This window comes from Aptenodytes patagonicus, chromosome 1, assembly GCF_965638725.1.
Source record: "Aptenodytes patagonicus chromosome 1, bAptPat1.pri.cur, whole genome shotgun sequence".
Classification (NCBI taxonomy): Eukaryota; Metazoa; Chordata; class Aves; order Sphenisciformes; family Spheniscidae; genus Aptenodytes; species Aptenodytes patagonicus.
In genome coordinates, this window is record NC_134949.1 from 202,781,548 (window position 1) to 202,799,477 (window position 17,930).

General features: G+C 40.7%; 1 protein-coding gene across 3 annotated transcripts in view; it reads right to left on the reverse strand.

Annotated features, from left to right (window-relative positions):
* The window catches only part of FRY (FRY microtubule binding protein), a 258,690-nt gene extending 241,505 nt beyond the window's left edge, over positions 1–17,185 (reverse strand). Inside the window, exon 1 of one of the 3 annotated variants that reach the window (XM_076364288.1) lies at positions 17,145–17,185. The gene's annotated coding sequence lies outside the window, so the exon portion shown is untranslated. Of the gene's footprint in view, positions 1–16,982; positions 17,028–17,144 lie in introns of those variants that run through there. The other 2 variants (XM_076364287.1, XM_076364289.1) reach the window with 2 other exon arrangements.
* Positions 17,186–17,930: the final 745 nt, after the last annotated feature.

Here is a 17,930-nt window from a genome sequence, read left to right on the forward strand (position 1 = left end):
CTGTCCCTGGATACTGTCATCGGACTGCTCCACTCCTCTTGTTTGGGTAGTGTGGGATCACACTCTTTGTTGTCACTCTTGGCTGCTGGCAGTCTCCCTTGCAGAGCAACCTCTTCCTGCTGCTCCCTGACAATCAGGCTCAAACACAGAAAAATGTTAAGCTCCCAGTAAGGAATGATGTTAATGTCCTGCCTAAGAAAGCCCCAGCCTGAAATACCACTGAAAAATGCATATAGTTACACTTTTAAAAATACTTTTCTTCCCATCCATCAGTGACAGGGTCACCAACCTCCAAATTGTATTTTGAGTCTGCCCCAGTGATGCACACACTAACAATATACACGGTTAACCAAACTTCTCCATATGTAGATATAAAACTACCAGCCTTTAATACATTGTACTTCTTTCAGACAACAGAAGCTGCTCCACCAGCAACAGAGGGCACTAGGATTACACTTACAATTCAGTTCAGCTGAACACACTGCAACTCCTTCTGCTTCAGCTTCTTTGCTCCTGCTCAAACACTGGCTAAGTCACTAATTTTCAGTGATCTCCTCTGAGCTCGCTGAGGAACTGCACGATCCTGCCTGCCTTCCACACACAAGGCAAAACATGCTCTTGATTCAATTTCTTCATTAATACTCTAGATGGCACGTACACCAAATGACCTCAGGAGCCAATTCTGACCCCTCACATATAAACCATGCAATTTGCACTATGAAGAAACATAGATTACAACCCCAGTAATGAAGTGTCGTACTCTTATATCGCAGTACAATTTGCAATTATTTCAACAAGAAAAAAAAAACCAGTCCTTTGCTATGGCTACAATAGTTTGAAGAGATGATCTCAGAGCCAGCCAAGCTCACCTGGCAAACAGACCACACAGAGCTAATCACCGCAACAGGGGAGTACTGCAGTCTGCTCTAGAGGCTACTACATTAACCCCATGGCATTGCAGCCATTACAGCGCCCATCAGAGAGGCTTCACAAGTGGTATCAGAGGAGAAAAAGCATCATACTAATGTGAGAATGTCTCCTATGACACTTTTGTAGAAACACTGCTGGAAGTTTATCAATAGAACTAAACTAGCACTTCTGCACATGCTGTCCTCTTTGCACTAATACAATGGGCAACCCCTACGTTCACATCTGCTCTCGACATTTGGTACCAATCATAAGATGGATACTACACAGAGAAGAAAGTTTTCATCCTCAAACTTCAGTCACTTTCCTAAATACAAGCTACGAACAATTCCATAAATAGGGCATGACTAAAATACATCTTGCATTAATTGACTTTTTATGGCATAAAATTAAGATAATAAGGTTTCAGAGCTTGAACTTGCAGTTGTTTAGACTCCCGTTCTAACTTTGATCCAAAAGGAGAACAGTATAAGCCTACCTACACAAATTATACTTCCTAATTAAATTATAATGGCAAAGTAATTATTCAAGCAAATAAGCAAGATTTTTTTTATAAAAGCCTAACGACAGGAACTGATAATACGAAGAAATTTCTGCTGGAAGTACTGAAAACTATCAGCATCCTGAAATGAGACCTTATTGTTAAGCCTTGTCATAAAACTTAGATTGAGTTAATTAAAAAAATACAAAGAATACTTCTTTAGAGAAGAAAATGTTTATTTAGAGTAACAGCAAATAAAATAAACTGCTACTTGAAAATCCTTCCTTGAACAAACTTGGGTATTTTGACATTGTTATGTAAAAAATGCTATGTTTGTTATCTTTCACTTTGACCACCAGCTAAGTCTCAACAATCTCTTTAAGTGGTCAAACTGCTATGATGAATATTAAGCAAGACTATGCTGGAAAGGGTTGTTTTCCCATCCAACGTATTTTTCCATCTGACCAGCAACAAAATCCATAGGGCTTTCTGAATCATATGTAGCATGATGAAGACTCACTATTGGCATTCTTTTGTTCAAATTGTAGAGCAATATTCTACAGCTGATATTCCGAAGTGTGAGGTCAAATAAAGCAAGCTAGAGTGGATTTATTTTCAATCTTTATAAAAAAAAGTCTAGATTAACAACCCACCCACCTTTCTGTCCCACCACAATCTGCACTATACACATTAACATACAAACAGTTTTCAAATCTTTTAAATTGAAAACAAAAAAGAAAAGGCCAGATGGTTTCTGGATGCAGTACCTCCTGGTTCTGACTGCTAAGATTAAATGGAAGTTAAATCAAAATAAAATAGTTTAAACTTAATTAAAAATAGCAACACTATCTATTCAAAGATAGATATGACTACACTTCAAATTTTAAGATGCTTTTGATCTAAAAGATTACTTGTCATGATAGACTGGATCTGGCCCAAATTGCTCTTAAAGCTTAATGCACTCAGTGATGTTGAGTGGGATTGCTCCTTCCAGCAGCAGTGGGGATACAGACAAATTTAAAAGAATTACAGTACAGCAGCCTGTATCTTAAAAGTTCATTTAATGAACTAGTCTCATTAAAAGCATCTAATGCCATAAAATTTGTGACCTTAATATTTTTCCTCAAGATATTTCTGAGGACTTATTTCAGAAATAAATAGGATTTTGTAGCTCTGAGATACTGTAACAGTTTTACAGCCTCTACTATGGCAGCAGGGGCTTGATTCAGTTGCCCACACACAAGCATCTAGTGCTGCTTGAGATGCTGCAGCAAATCCTGGTCCCAAGGTGTCAACTGAGGAGGATATAGGCCTCACACGGGTGAAACTACAGTTACCCTTTACATGGTCTTGCTTGGGACAGAAAACCTACTTAAGACGCTTAAATCTGTTCCCCTCCCCCCAAACACTAAAGGAATTTGGACAGGCTTCAGGAAACCGAAATTTTTTAAAGCATCTAAGCTGGTAAATAGAGAGGCAGAGAGAGGGGGAAAAAAAAAGAAATTTGAACAGATCAGTCTTAGGTCATTTGGTTACATTTTGTGTAAAAATTAAGGAGACTCCCTACAGAATTGCATTATACAATATTACACACTAGTTAGTCACCAGAATGCCTATGATTAGCAACATTAGCTTCTGGGTTTAATTGACATCCCCACAAATAAAAGAATAAAAATAAGTATTTACACAGAGATGTCAGAGCCTTTTCAGTTATGAAATGGAGATCATAACCCAGTAACATTAAGTACAGGAAGTTCCCCAATCTACTTTTAACTTCCATGGATTTACACACAGCTATGGGAGATGAGGAATGACAAATGAGCTGCAACAGCTCTTGTCCTCTTTGAGAGTTGTGTAAACTAAGTTGGTCAGTTTATTGGAAGTAGGCACATTGAAAACATGAAGTCACTCAAGTTATGCTAGGACAGAAAACATGGACTGAAATAGGTTGATCCATCAGTAATACCCATAGCTCTTTTTTTAGTTTGTGTGCTATTTACATACAACTTACTGTATTAGGAAAGTTCACTAAATACATCAAAGATAACAGGCTGAATATCAGATTGTGTGAAAAATTAATTAGCTCCAAAGTTTGGTTATTAACGCATGCACGTGGGCATAATGCACAGACTGTTCCAATATGACCATAATGGTTTTTCACTTTATGGATCTTCTCGCAGTGGCATAATTGACAGGACATACTTGATTTAGCAAAAATTTTTAAGCCATCAGAATTGCTGCTAGCAAAGACGCACACAGTGTATCTGCGTTGAGATATCTGAGGTGTTGAGGAACACCTAGGCACACTCACTCTCCAACCCTTCACAAAAAACAATAGTCAAACAAACAAAAAAAGAATTGCATTGTTGATCTACATGCAAAATGCCAATAACGATAAGCCAAATATTATTGTCTAAAAGAAAGAAAACGTAATTTAGCAAAAGATTCCAGCAAGGAGTCTTGATAGGCCAACACAGATTCAGTCCAACTGCTTATAACACTGGTTTAGCAGGCAAACCCACAGCTACCGTATTGCAGGAGGAGCATTCTTTGCTTCACTGCTCTTCTGTCCTTAGACCAGCCCACCAGCATTCAGTGATGTGCTTCTGCTTTGATCACGAGCAGGTCTAGAGACCAGAAAGCCACCAGCAGTGCTGACACTTCTGACAGTAACACACTTGGACGCCAGTCACTTCCACCTCCTGTTGTTGGTACTGGACCTCTGATGCTTACAAGCAGCTCATACTTCAACAGTAATCATAGGAATCACTAAACAGTGACCAAATGGCATCGTTAACCTTTTTTAATCCTGACAAATGCAAGAATGATTAAGTTACAAAGTAAAATTGGATCCCTCACAAATACTCCTATGAAGCATACTTAAGAATACTTCAAAAGGGCGTATGTTGGAATTAATTAAATAAATACTTTCTCTGCTAGTCTGTATACAGCTTCAAACACAACATCTGCGTCTGCCACCGGCAGAAAAAAATATTTGTGTGGTATCATGTCCAGAGTCACAGCAGGAAGAAACTCTACGAAGTGATGGTGGTGCCTACTCAGAGACAGAGATCTCAGGTACATCCCAAAATGAAGCTGGTATTTGTTCTAGCTAGGCTGTAGCTCCAGCACTGATATCTGCTTTGTACTACAGAGTGATGTATGATGTCTGGAATTATGCAGATCCCCCCAGCCCAAAACGGGCACAACTCTGCACTCCTCTTGATTCAGTCATTACTTCCCATGGGCACGTAACAGAGGTTAGGGAGATGTTCTTCTCCTAAATGAAGGCTTGTAAGAAAACATTGAAACATGCTTCAAAAACAGCGATGTGGGTTCATCACCCCTCTCTGTCAACAGCATCCTGCAGTACGGAAGCTCATAGCAGAACACTTTGCCTGCCCCCGCCCTCAAAAATTTAACTCCAAGCTTCATTAATTACAGAGTTCCCACTGAAAGGAACACGGGAGCTATCAAAATAGCTCATACAAATGCTTCATCTAATCCAGCATGCTGTCTGTTCATTAGCCTGTAGCAGATGGCTTGACAGAAGGTGCAAGAAATCCATCAGTGGTCAATTCTGGATTGGGAAACTGTCTTTTTAGTTGTTCCATCTAGTTTGCTTATTTTTTGAAGCACAAGGATTTATACCAGAAAGGACTTCAAAAATACTGCAGTAATTTATATATTGCATGCATATATTACATTTAAGCATCTAATCTTTTGTTGTAGAAGTATCAGCATCTTCTCATTGCTCAGATATTTTTGTCAGTTAATTACATAAACTAATGACACACCATCTAAAAAGAACTTCTTGCATACTTGAGGTTTTTTTACTTTATTACACAGTCTTTCCTCTTCCATCAAAAAGGGTAAACAGAACACACAATTCCCTTTCCTCATAAAGGCTAGTATTCTGCATATAGTTCTAAGTGGAAAAAGTTGAAAAGTGCCAATCTTCTCAATCTTGCTTTATATGGAATGTTATCCAAAGCCTATTTATCATTGTTGCCAGTCTCTGACTTCTATTTCTGCTCTTTCTGGACAGCAAATGGCTGTACGTAAACAGAGATCTTCATGTCTTTGCTGACAATTAATTCATATGGTTGGGTCAGGAAAAAAAATTTCGGGGCCTATCTTATCTAATTAAGCCATCCACAAACAGGAATATTTAGTCTGATGTCTCAACAGTGTATATGAATTTTATTTTATTCCTTTCATTGAAGAAGTAGATCCTAATATATGTCAACACTGAATTTCATACAACACAAACTTACTCAGAATCTTCTGTAATTTCCAGTAAGCAAAGTAACCTGCCATCTGCAAGCGTACTGATGTTAACTTCTCACCCAGCACAGTATCACAGTACTTTATCAATAGGTAGCAGTTTAACTATTGCCTTTTGCACTCTTTTTCAAACAGTTTTTATGATATAATAAAACACTAATCTATAATTTTAACCTACTATAACTGTTACTGTAATAATTCCACAGCCCCACAAACTGTATATAAAGAACTACCTGACACAGCAATGCTCGAATACGGCTTGCGTGGCATATTAAGGATATATTCTTCCCCATCTCCCAGGGGAAAAAAAAAACAACAAACCAAACAACCTATGCAATTTATTCAAATCTTTGAAAACAACAGAAAACCCGCTCAGCCATTTCCTCCTTTCTTTCACCTTTTAATAGTAGCAGAAATGAGAAGCAGAGTCATAATATCACAGATTGCTTCAGATATCATTTGAATACTGCTGTTTCTCAGATGGATTCAGTGGCCTAAGTACCATCAGACTTTCATCACTCACAAATTGTTCTAGAGTCCTGGAGGCAGCACGTGGATCCTCTCAAGGGATGGGGAACATAATCAGATTGTTCAAAGAATAGAGACTCATTTGTGAATAGCGGGACCTTAGATACTGCTACCATGTACCTCAAAGCTAGGTATTAGCATGTGAATTGCTAGGCCAGAATTATTAAGGAAAAAAAGACTCCACAGCAATGCTTACAAGGCAGAAGAAAGAAAGTAGCGATAGGAAAAAGACAGCATAGAAATTACTTTAAAGACAATGAAAAAAAGGCAGCTATAAGAACCTTCCCTTCTCACAGTGTGTTTCCCTCCACTAATAATTTTGACCATAGGAACTAAGGGAATCTTAGTCTTTTCAATTTTTATAATTAACAATGCATTTAACACCCCCCCCAACCTCTTTAAATACACTTATAAATTTAAATTTTAAATTCATTCAAAAAAATCAGTGGAAAGCTGGCAAAAGCCAATCATGTCATCATATTGAATACCTGTATTTACACACAACTTTGCGCACTGTTCAATCTGTCAGATAGAAGAACATGTTCTTGACTGTTCCTTTTGGCCTCACATTTGTGTAAATTGTATTAGCATTTGCAGCTGAAACCCAATGCAGACTTCAGATGGAACAGTCTTGTTTCCCCATCCCATTTTTATGTAAGACTGTTAAAAAACAAAAAAAAGAGAGAGAAGAAGAAAAGAACCCCCCAAATGACAGCTTTTGGTCTCTGAAGTTGTATTTTATTAAAATACAAAAATAGGAACCTTAAGCAATATAACTGCACACAAGAAGAATCCAAGCTGGTTTGTTGCCAGTTGACACTATTTAAAAAGCTCAAAACCAAATCTAACCCATAACTATGTCCATGCGGGAACTGTTCTTTCCTCTGGACCTTATTGCCAACCCACCAATATTCAGACACTTCCTAGAGAGAAAAATGCCACACAGACTCCTCCAAGGACTAATAAATCATTTAGAACAACAACTTCTAAATAACATCACTAATAAATTGGTATTTGCATAACCTTGTACAGCTTTAGCTCCCTAAAAACCAACCTTTTATTTCCCCATTACTTCTGAGCCATTTCCACGCTGAAGAACAAAAGGAAGGACAAGAAGCAAGCCCGAGCACAAACCCCAACTGTTTGTACTGCTCACCAGTCAGCTTGCCCTTGGATCTGATTTCATTCTCTCTATGACAGAGCTGCTCCAGGCTGAGGTCAGCTTAGCATCATCTCCAGGTCCTGACCTGCAGACACAGTGGTACAGAAGTAGCCAGCGAGGACTGACTTCTGCTGGAGGCAGACCCACGCTTCTCCGTCTCGCAGACCCACACTTCTCCATCTCTCAACCTTTACCCGCGCTGCAGCTTCTGGCTCTCTCCCCCCTTCCTCCTCTTCTTTACACCTCAGAAGCTGCTCCAGTTAGATCATACCTTCCTTGAGGGTAACTATCCTTCCGTCCTCCTTTTAGAAACATTTAGAAACATTCAATCTGACCCAAAAGACAACAGTCAGGGCAACCGTTCTCTCTTCCTTTTATGATGGCAGCATTTTCCATCTAGTATACAAGATAGTGTATGTATACAAAAAATGGAAACAAATTACGTATTTTTACCACCCGAGATGACATTAGGAAGCATTTTATAAACTGCAAGAGCAACATAAAACAATTATTTTTGTTCTGAAGGGCACCTGCTTGTGTTCTCATGAGACTACGGTAAATGGCCATAGTCCATTTGTTTGCCATGCTTAGACTGGGGAAGAAATATCACTGCAGCATGACTTTCCTAAGACTTTGTGGTGACAGAAAGTCCTCATTACACCTTCCAGTGTTGCCCCTACACAGGGAAAATCAGCCCTGCAAAATTCTCACATGGTTCTGACACTGACTGCCCAGACTTACAATGCTTTCTACTTTTTCTTCTCAATAGACAAACTTTGAGAAGAGTGAAGAATCAGTCCCAGGTGATTTACGACTAGCAAATTAGTTACAGCTAACAAATCATGCAATGAAATGTACGGAGCTATTCAAAAAGTCAGCTTGACATGAAAGAGAATAGCGCAGACTCTTTTGAAGAATGTATTCAAATTAGTAGATGCAGAGTTATATGCTGTACTTCAACTGGGACACTGCTCATTTTCAAAAGGCTTTACCTGCCCTCATTTCTCTTCTCCAGTAAATGGTAATTTCTCCCCCTTCATCCTTCATTATGCTCTTCATTCACCCCATCTCTATCCAAATCTCACCTCCTCCAATGCTTTCACATCAATCTATCGATTTTCCTTAATTTAGAAATTATGTTTATTTTTGCAGTCTTTGCTTTTCCTTTTCTCTCTCTCTCCGGGATTTCACTTCTCATCTCCTGTTTATACAGTAAGACTAAACTGTTGAGAACGTACAACATGTCAATACCAATAGCACACTTCTGAGTGCTGCAAGGTTTAATTGTGATTAATCATTATTGACAGAAAACAGTTTTCTGTTCTTCTTTCTGCAATTAAAAGAAACAGGATATTGATTTTCATTCATTATGGGATGATTTCCTATTTGCATGTGTCATGGTTTAACCTCAGCCAGCAACTGGCACCACACAGCCACTCCCTCACGCCCCCCCGCCCCAGTGGGATGGGGGAGAGAATCAGAAGAGTAGAAGTGAGAAAACTTGTGGGTTGAGATAAAAACAGTTTAATAATTGAAATAAAGTAAAATAGTAATAATAATCGTAATAGCATATACAAAGCAAGTGATGCAAAATGCAATTGCTCACCACCCACCGACTGATGCCCAGCCAGTCCCCGAGCAGCGGCCCCCCCGGCCAGCTTTCCCCAGTTTATGTACTGAGCATGACGTCACATGGTATGGAATATGCCTTTGGCCAGTTTGGGTCAGCTGTCCTGGCTGTGCCCCCGCCCAGCTTCTTGTGCACCTCCAGCCTTCTCAGTCGGTAGAGCATGGGAAGCTGAAAAGTCCTTGGCTAGTGTAAGCATTACCTAGCAACAACTAAAACATTGGTGTGTTATCAACATTATTCTCATCCTAAATCCAAAACACAGCACTGTACCAGCTCCTAGGAAGAAAATTAACTCTACCCCAGCTGAAACCAGGACAGCATGGTACAGATTAATTTCAAGAGGACTTCTGTAATATGACTTCCAGACAAGATTTCTAAATGACACTGCAACAGGCCAGAACTGAAACAACATATCGTAAAAACCATCCCTACTTAAACTGAGTCAAACATTGTGTTGGAGTATGTGACTCCACAAGTATTTTTAATAGGAGGAGCAGGAGCTTTATATTTGCTGTATATGTTAAAGCTATTCTTTCTGATAGGTGCCCTGATCCCACATGTGACTCTGCACTCCTTGTATAAACTCTTGAAAAGATATTTAGGATATTAAGCTGTAAGATACACACTAATCAAAATGTCTTGCCTGAATAAATTGTAGCTATTACTGCTTTCAAAATATCAATGAAAACTTAGAATTTATGAAAAAAAAAAATTAAAAAATGTGGGTCTGATAAATCAGTATTTTTAGGAGTCTCCTATTGACAGTAGGCATTCCAAGAAATATTATCTGGTTTTGGCACATGTTTTAAACTTCTCATACACAAACAATTTTCTTTTTTGAAATATAGCTCTTTAAGGAGAGCATCAGAATCCCAAGTGCTGCAGAATAATTAAAATACAGATTTCAGGTCTGCTTTGCTAAAGTTAAGAAGCTTATGTGATCACGAGGTTTGCGAACATCTCTCTCTTCCCCTCCCAATAGTTTTCAACCGCTTGGCAGATATTACTGATTTTTGACAGGATAGTGACCTCAAAGGTAGTTAAATTGCTACATGCTTTACGGAAACAGATGGCCAAGTGAAGAACAAGCTTCTGATGAACAGCTCCAACAAATGCCCTGAATGAGATAAAGGCTAGAGTATGGATTCACATCATACTACACATTAGCAGAGCACACATGGAGAGAAACTTTACCATGCCTTCAACATAGTAAAACCATTGATCATAATCATCAGATGAACCATAAGATAAAAATTTGTAAGAAAATGAGCTCTACTAGCTCCAGACTTCACGGGAGGACAGGCTTGCTGTTAATGATGATCACAGTTAATCAGGAGACAGAAGAAATAGGAAAATATAATATGAAAGATGCAGATCATGTTATTTTATTTTTAATTTTAAATCTTCCAACAAAGATTGTCTAATGAAGCTTTCAACAGCTGAAACAACCTCTCTCTCAGAATATGTATTGCTACAAATATCTCAAATGAGCAATGCATACAACTTTTTATCTATATAAAATGTAGAATTTTAAGGTACCGAAAATGTCCATTTAATAATAACCAAGTTGAAAGTGCATCTATAGACTAATCAGGATCCATTAAACAATTTAAGAACAAATTCTGATTAAGTTAATGCATACAGCTTTCCTTCTAACTCATTTCAAAACTCATCACATTGGGGAAAAAAAAAAAGGAAAGTGATGAATTCTGTGAAGTCTGTTAAAATTCCTTGCTAAACAGCAACGTATAGAATTACCCACTTAAGAACAGTCTACACTGCTAAAGTACAATTAAAAACAATTGCTGTGTTACTTGTCTGTCGTTTCACCCTCAGTGCCAACACTAACTGCAAGACCATTTGTGGTATTTCATCACATGCAGAGAGGTTAAAGTCATGCTCTTGCCCAGCAGCAGTAAGGTTGTCACTCTCAACAAGTAAGCCTGCTTCTACCGTAAGAGAAAACCAGCTTGCTTTCTAGAAGCATCTGTTTGTATTTTCTTTATACTAAGTACAAAAGTACGTAGCATTTTTTCCAAAGAACAATAGCATCTATTAAAATTATTTTTGCTTTTGCCTAGAATTAGATTTTTAGTAAAGACATCTGAAAGAAAATATGAAGTAATAAAAAGGATGTAGTAGCTGATTTCATCCCTAAAAAACCCCCAAAACTCCACTGTGTTGTTTTTATACAACTTGTCAGGTACACGTATGATGATCACAGTGAACGTCCTGCAATGAATGAAGATAGGTGCTCTGTTCCCACGTAAAGCCTTCCACAAGTTGAGATAAGATTCTTTTTCAGAGATCTATTGTGCAAAGAGCCTAACTTTGAAAACCAATTCCTATCTAAATAAGAATACACCTAGTATTCAATTTAGAAGACAGCAATATCCTATAGCACTGCTGAATGTCTTCCGCTCCCTTACATATCTAGCCTACAGAAAAATTCCAATCTCATTCCAGAGAGGTGCTCTGGCATGGAATCCTATGCCAAGTTTGTACGCCCTGTCATGGCCTGGCCTGGAGCCCTTGCAATTTCTGCTCCAAGACAAACCATGTACTATGATGCAAAGAATAAAATAAATCTACATCCTAACAATCACTCATTTACAGTGATGACTGACACTTGTATTTAAACTCCTTTCAAAGTACTCTCATTATCTGTGCTCTTACGTAACTGAAATAAAACAAAAGGCCTACCGTGAAGCATGGGCTAATATTTTATAGACATTAGTAACACTATTTGTATTATCACATACTTTGTTCCAGCTCATTTAAAAATATGATGAAGGATTTATGAGAACCCGTTTTTCCTAAAGTACAAATTTTCAAGAATTGAGTCTTAAGTATGAGAGTGAGCATGTACTACGTTTCTACCTCTATGCTTTTAGACATTTGCCTAAAACATCTAAGGAGATTTCTTGGTTGACATGGATAATATAACAAAAAGTCAATAAAAGCTATGATTTTTACCAAGGCTATATTGGGAAAGAAAACAATTACCAGGGACAGAAATCCAGGTTTTAAATTTAGTTCTCACCTCCTGTGACTGTAGTCACCAAAAATTCTCCCGTTGTTTCTCCAGCCTGACACTGCCATCTATAGCAGTCTCCTGCTATAGATGCTTGCAGCAATGATGCCGCTAGCGGAGAACAGAACGAGCGGTCGTGTTGCGAATACAAAGTGTTCTGTGGAAAACGGGTTTGGATGATACATTAGTACAAATATTAGCGACCAATCACTTAAACTGGTAGAGCTGCCATGGGATTAGCACAGCAGCCTACTGATTTGTAGTCTAGGAGAGGTAACCCTCGAGCAAGAGCCATGGCACTCCTTTCAGGGCCAGTTTGGTATATGCATGTAAGTCATGGATTTCCTTCTAGAAAAAAAGAAACGTAAAGCCATCCACCGCACAGAGAAGTTGAAGGAACACGGATTTGGAACAGCAGTCTGTGCAATTTCAATCAAAGTTCAAACACTTAAGCCCTCAAATATAGCATGGAGCCTGTCAGGAGCTCGTGGAAGGTACTGCAGAATTTCACTAGCAAACTGTAAACCTTTCAAAACCCTCCACAGGGCTGCATGCAAAGACTATAAAGTTCAGAAAAAACAGCAAAAAATTCCTAAGAAATACCATAATGAAATCTATGCTTAGGTTCACAGGTATTCACTGAATAATACTGACTGGTAACATTCTACCACACGTTGTTTTGACATGTTCATAAATACATATTCACACAGCACACAACTTATTTTTACCAGAAGCCATCAACATCAGGAATCTAACAGTATTCAGAAATGGACTCTAAGAATAAATGTGAGATGATAAGCATCCCACATTCAAGATGATACTGATCCTGGAATTGAGCAATATTCAGAAATAGACTGTACTATAACAATGCCTTCTTTTTTTTCCCCGCTTTTAAGTCAAGCCTGTAGCTCAAGAGACTCAAGTAAGTATCAGGCTAGAGGGTCATTTCAGACTTCTTTGTTGTTTGTTGATGCTGTTTATATATAAAATACTTGAATGCTCACTAGGACAGCTGTTGGAACACAAACTTCAAAAGTTTCCCAAGTCCAAAATAAAAGACCTAACCAGCAAGTATGGGCACGGTCTCTATTTCAGTTCCACAGGAGAAGCTGAGAGATACAGATCCCAGACCATCCTACAAACTGATGATAATGGGATTCTCTGAGAGGCAGCTTCTGTTCCAGACCTTGCTCCAACAACAAAAGGAATCTGCAGCTGGGCAGGTTTCACACCTAGATGAGTGTTGTCACTGCTGCAGTTCAAAGTATAAGCATGTGGGCAGAAGCACCTCTTTTTCCCGAATGTAGCATTAGCCCTAATCATTGAATATGGTGGAAAATATTCAGTGAATTTGACCTGATGTAAACAGTCTGGCATCAAGCAAGCGAACAAAACCCCTGCATAAAGTAGCTGCCCCCCAAATTAGCCATAGATCTAGACTGGCTACTTACATCAGCAACAAGTATGTCCAAAATTATCATAATTATGCTTAATAACATCTGAAGAGGCTATAAAACATTATTTGGATTTTAAGCCAATTCCAAACTACAAAGCATCGGATTCACCTTGAACATGGGATGCAAATTATCTCACATTTGTTCTTACAGTTCCCTCTGAAGCACCTGGTATTAGTCATTGTCACAGACCCCAGGTTTAATTTAGCACAGTCGTTCCAACATTCAGTCCTCCAGGCCATAAAACTCAGGGTGTATGAGGTGCATTAGGAAATTCTGTCCTATAACAACAACATTAAAGCTAGTGACAGCCTTTCTGTACACACTACAATAAGCAAACGATTCACGAGTCTAACAAGTACATTCCCAGTTGTATGTTCTTGTCCAAATTCAGACTGAAATTTATTATATGAATCACTGCTATCCTGGTCTGCTTGCAGACATATGATGATCTCCCCTTCCAATATTTTGATCTTAACAGTCCAAGATAAACTGTTTCAGCAACTATGCAAATCATTCTCAAATACTGTCAAATCAAATAAAGCCTTTATACCTCCCCCCAAAAAGTTTTATTTTATGGAAATGTAATGTGTCATTAGTTTATTTATTTTACCATAATGACATGCTAACAGGAGATTAATACAGACTGGGAAAAACATAAACAAACTAAGTAGTCCACTTTTGAAACAGAAAATATCATTTTAAAAGCCCTAAAATACTAGCAGTGGTAAAATTTAAAGTCTCAAATATATTATCTAGAGTTCAGTGAGCCTGCAGAAGAGGTTTATACATGTCAAGAATATCTAAGACTCACACAGACATTACAGGAATAAATAAAATAATAAAAAACAACAACAGAAAGCCCCATACATTTGATTTCTTCCTGAGTGGAAGCTTACTACAATTAATACAAGCCAATGAGCATAACTGTCAGGTGTTCCCATCATTATAAAATGGCAGATGCTATCTGGAAAAGTAAGTTAAATTATTTATCAAATGATTCCAAATATCATCAAATTCAGTGCAGCCAGCCATTCAAACAGCTTCCAATAAATTATTTGATATGGCTCTAATGGAAAGCATGAGTTATTCAGAAGCATTTGCTACTAAGCAGCATCATACTAATGTTTTGAAATTCTACCCAGACATGTCCAGAAGTGACATACTATGAATCCCATTACAAATATATTGTCCTGCTTTTGAAATATTATCAGCAACATCCAAGAATTTACGCAAATTAAGAAACAAGTAATTTTGGCAGTCATATGTCATGAAGGCGAACATGCAGATTTTTATTCTGCACAGCCTAGAAACATTTTTTTTTCCTGCCAAATGAAAAAAGGTGCCCACATAATTTACGACGTCAACAGCATCATAAATATCAGCCAAGGCTTCTCCAGAGTATTAAACAATGCCTATATAGTACAAAGGCAACTTCCCAGTAATAACAGGTTGTACTGTATTGTTCAAGGCACATCCCTTCCCAAGGAAAATCTATTTCAAGATTAAAGCCAAAAAGTTTTCCTTCTATTAAAATGTCTCTTTGTCACTTCAAGAGACTATACGACACTGTTAATGGTGAAAGAACTCTAGCAAAAGTTTGGAGCAAACTCTCTCAAATACAGGTTAAGGAACACAAGGCCAATGGACAAATGGAGATGGGTAAATTATTTGAGACATTTATTTGATTAAAAAAACAACAAATAGTCTTCATAAGGTGTTTATGCATTTTAAATTAATATGCTATGTTTATGCATTTTAAATTAATATGCTAATCTGCTATTAACCACATTCAAATAAATAGGAAATGTTAAGCAAATGCTTGGGAAGAATATATTTCCAATTTATGAGAATAAAATCTAGCAGTTATACTTAGAATGATGTAATGAAACAATCAGCCCCTTGGTCCAAAATACTAGCATGGTTTCTACTAGCTTCTAGAACTACAGATGCACATGACTACGGTCACCCATGGATGGATGTGAGGTGCACAGTGGCAGGACAAGAGGAAACACAAACAAATTGCAACACAGGAAATTGTCATTAGATTAAGAAAAAAAAATTAATTCACCACAAAGGTGGTCAGACACTGGCACCACCACAACCACAGGGACTGTGGAATCTCCATCCTTGGAGATGCTCAAAACTCACCTAGACAAAGTCTGAGCAACCTTATCCAACTGGACCTGCTTTGAGCACAGGGGCAAGACTAGATGACATCCAGAGGTCCTTTCCAGTCTAAAATACTCTACGATTCGAAGCTTTTTTCTTAAAATTCCTTTCCCTATTGGAAATATACTTTTCCTTTGTAATTTACACAAGTCTCCCATATATTTGTAGTGATTATAAAATAAAAATCAGAATTCTCCTTTGTTGAGCGATCGTGACCAAATCATTGATACAAATGATAGAATATAATACATTTGGCACAATAAGACTAATCTATTTTATGGTAGTTCTGTCACTAGAATCAGCTGAGGTACAGTAGCTAAAACAAAAGCAGAAGGTTAATTTAAAAAATAATAAACAGTACTGATTCTTGTTGCCTGTTATCACTCCTTCAACCTGCATCACCCACATGTTGCAGGTGTTCCAGAGAGAAGTGACAGGACAGGAAACGAAGAAAACGACAGATCAAAAAAGCTTGAGTCACCCTATAAAAAGTATTGCATGAATCAGGTGTGCATGTACATTAGACTTTGCATCTCACACTGAAGACACACTGCAGAGGACAAAGCCAGGAGTACCTTTGTTCACGTGCTTAAGAGGTGACCTTAATGAAGATACAGTAAAAGCATCCAGGGCGTACCTGTGGATATTAACTGTCCCACAGTTGCCTATACCACTGAAACAATTTTTTTTTCTCTAAAAATGGCTTTAAAAAAAGAAAAAACACCACGAGGCCTCCAGAAGCACTTTCTTTCCCACTCCTTAAATAAGGACTGTGCTATTTTTAAGAGGCATTGAGATAGGAGGCACATCTAAAAATAAGTTTGCTTGGCGCTCAGCGGGCCACTATCTCTCCACACGCCCGTCACTGACAGGACAGCCGGCCCCGATCCCTCTCCCCGCCTGAGGCGGCCGCGCGGCGGGGAGAGGGGCCGGGACGGCAGGTGGAGCGGCGGCTTTGTCTCCGATCGGGCGTTGAGCGAAGGCGGCGGCTGGGTGGGCGACCGCCTGTTGGCGACCGGGCTCTGTGGAGGAGGCGAAGGGGCGCGGGCGGGCGGCTGAGGGGAAGGGGGAGCCCCCACCTCACTGGCATCCCCGAAACTTTCTTCCGGGCCGCGAGGGAAGAGACGCCGCCTCAAGCCCCCGGAGCGGAGCCGGGGATCAGCCGGTGTCGCCGCCTCTCCTCGTTAACCGGGGCGCGGCCGAGCGCCGCCTCCCCGCTCCAGCCGCCCGCCATCCGCCGGGGACGCGCCGCGCCTCAGCCGCCCGCTCCCCTCCCCACGCCCGCCGCCGCCCGCTCGCTCACTCACCCGCGCCCGGCGAGCGCAGCCACCGGCGCCTCCTTCCCTCGCTCCCTCCCTCCTGTCAAGTTGAGCCCGGCCTCCCTCCGCCCGACCCCTCCTTCGCGATCGGGAGCCGCCGCAACCGGCCGGGCCCTCCCTCAGCGGCGCCTGGCACCGCCCCGCTCTTACCTGGGTCCTGCCGCCGCCGCCGCGAGGGGAGCGAGGGAGGGGGAAGGCGGAGGCGGCACCGGGCAGTTCCAGTCAGCGGCGAAATCGCGCCGCCCCGCCCGGAGGTGCCTGCGTGAGGCGGAGCGGGCGGCTCCTCCCCGCCGGGACCCTCCGAGAGGCGAAGGGGGCGGTGGGCTAGGCTGCGTCGGGCGTGAGGCGGGCATGGCGGGTGCGGCTGCGGCTGCGTTCTGCCCCTCAGGGAAACACGGGGCGACCTGGGCGTCGCGGCAGGAAAGCCAGGCAATCCCGGGAGAGCCCGCCGGCACCACGCCGCTCCGTGGGGAGGGGATGGCAGGAGACTTCCGCGCTGTGGGGCGGGGGCGCGGCCGACGGGGCAGGCCCCGGCTGTGGGGCTGCGGAGCCCGGCTGCCAGCGCTGGGAGCGGCCGGAGAGGCTTCCCTCTGCAACGACGAGTGCTTGGAAACGGCCTCGGCGCTGTGTTACACGATCCCAGCGCCGCTCTTCGCGAGGGCAGGCAGCAAGCGTCCCGGGTCAGATAACCCTGCTCGGGAGAGGGTTCGCTCGGTGTGCGAAACAGAGAACTGGAGAGTATCGAAGGGCATAAAACGGGATTTTCAGGGAAACGTGCAGTGCCTGCAGTACCTCACAGCAAGGAGGTCTTAAACTGAAATCCTACTTGGGGTGTGGGTCCAAAATGAGTCAGAAGGGTTGAGAGAAGTCACAAAGCAGAAAAAGAAGCTGCAATGAGTGCTCTGCTCTCTGTTCGGAAAGGAGCGGGAACGTGGT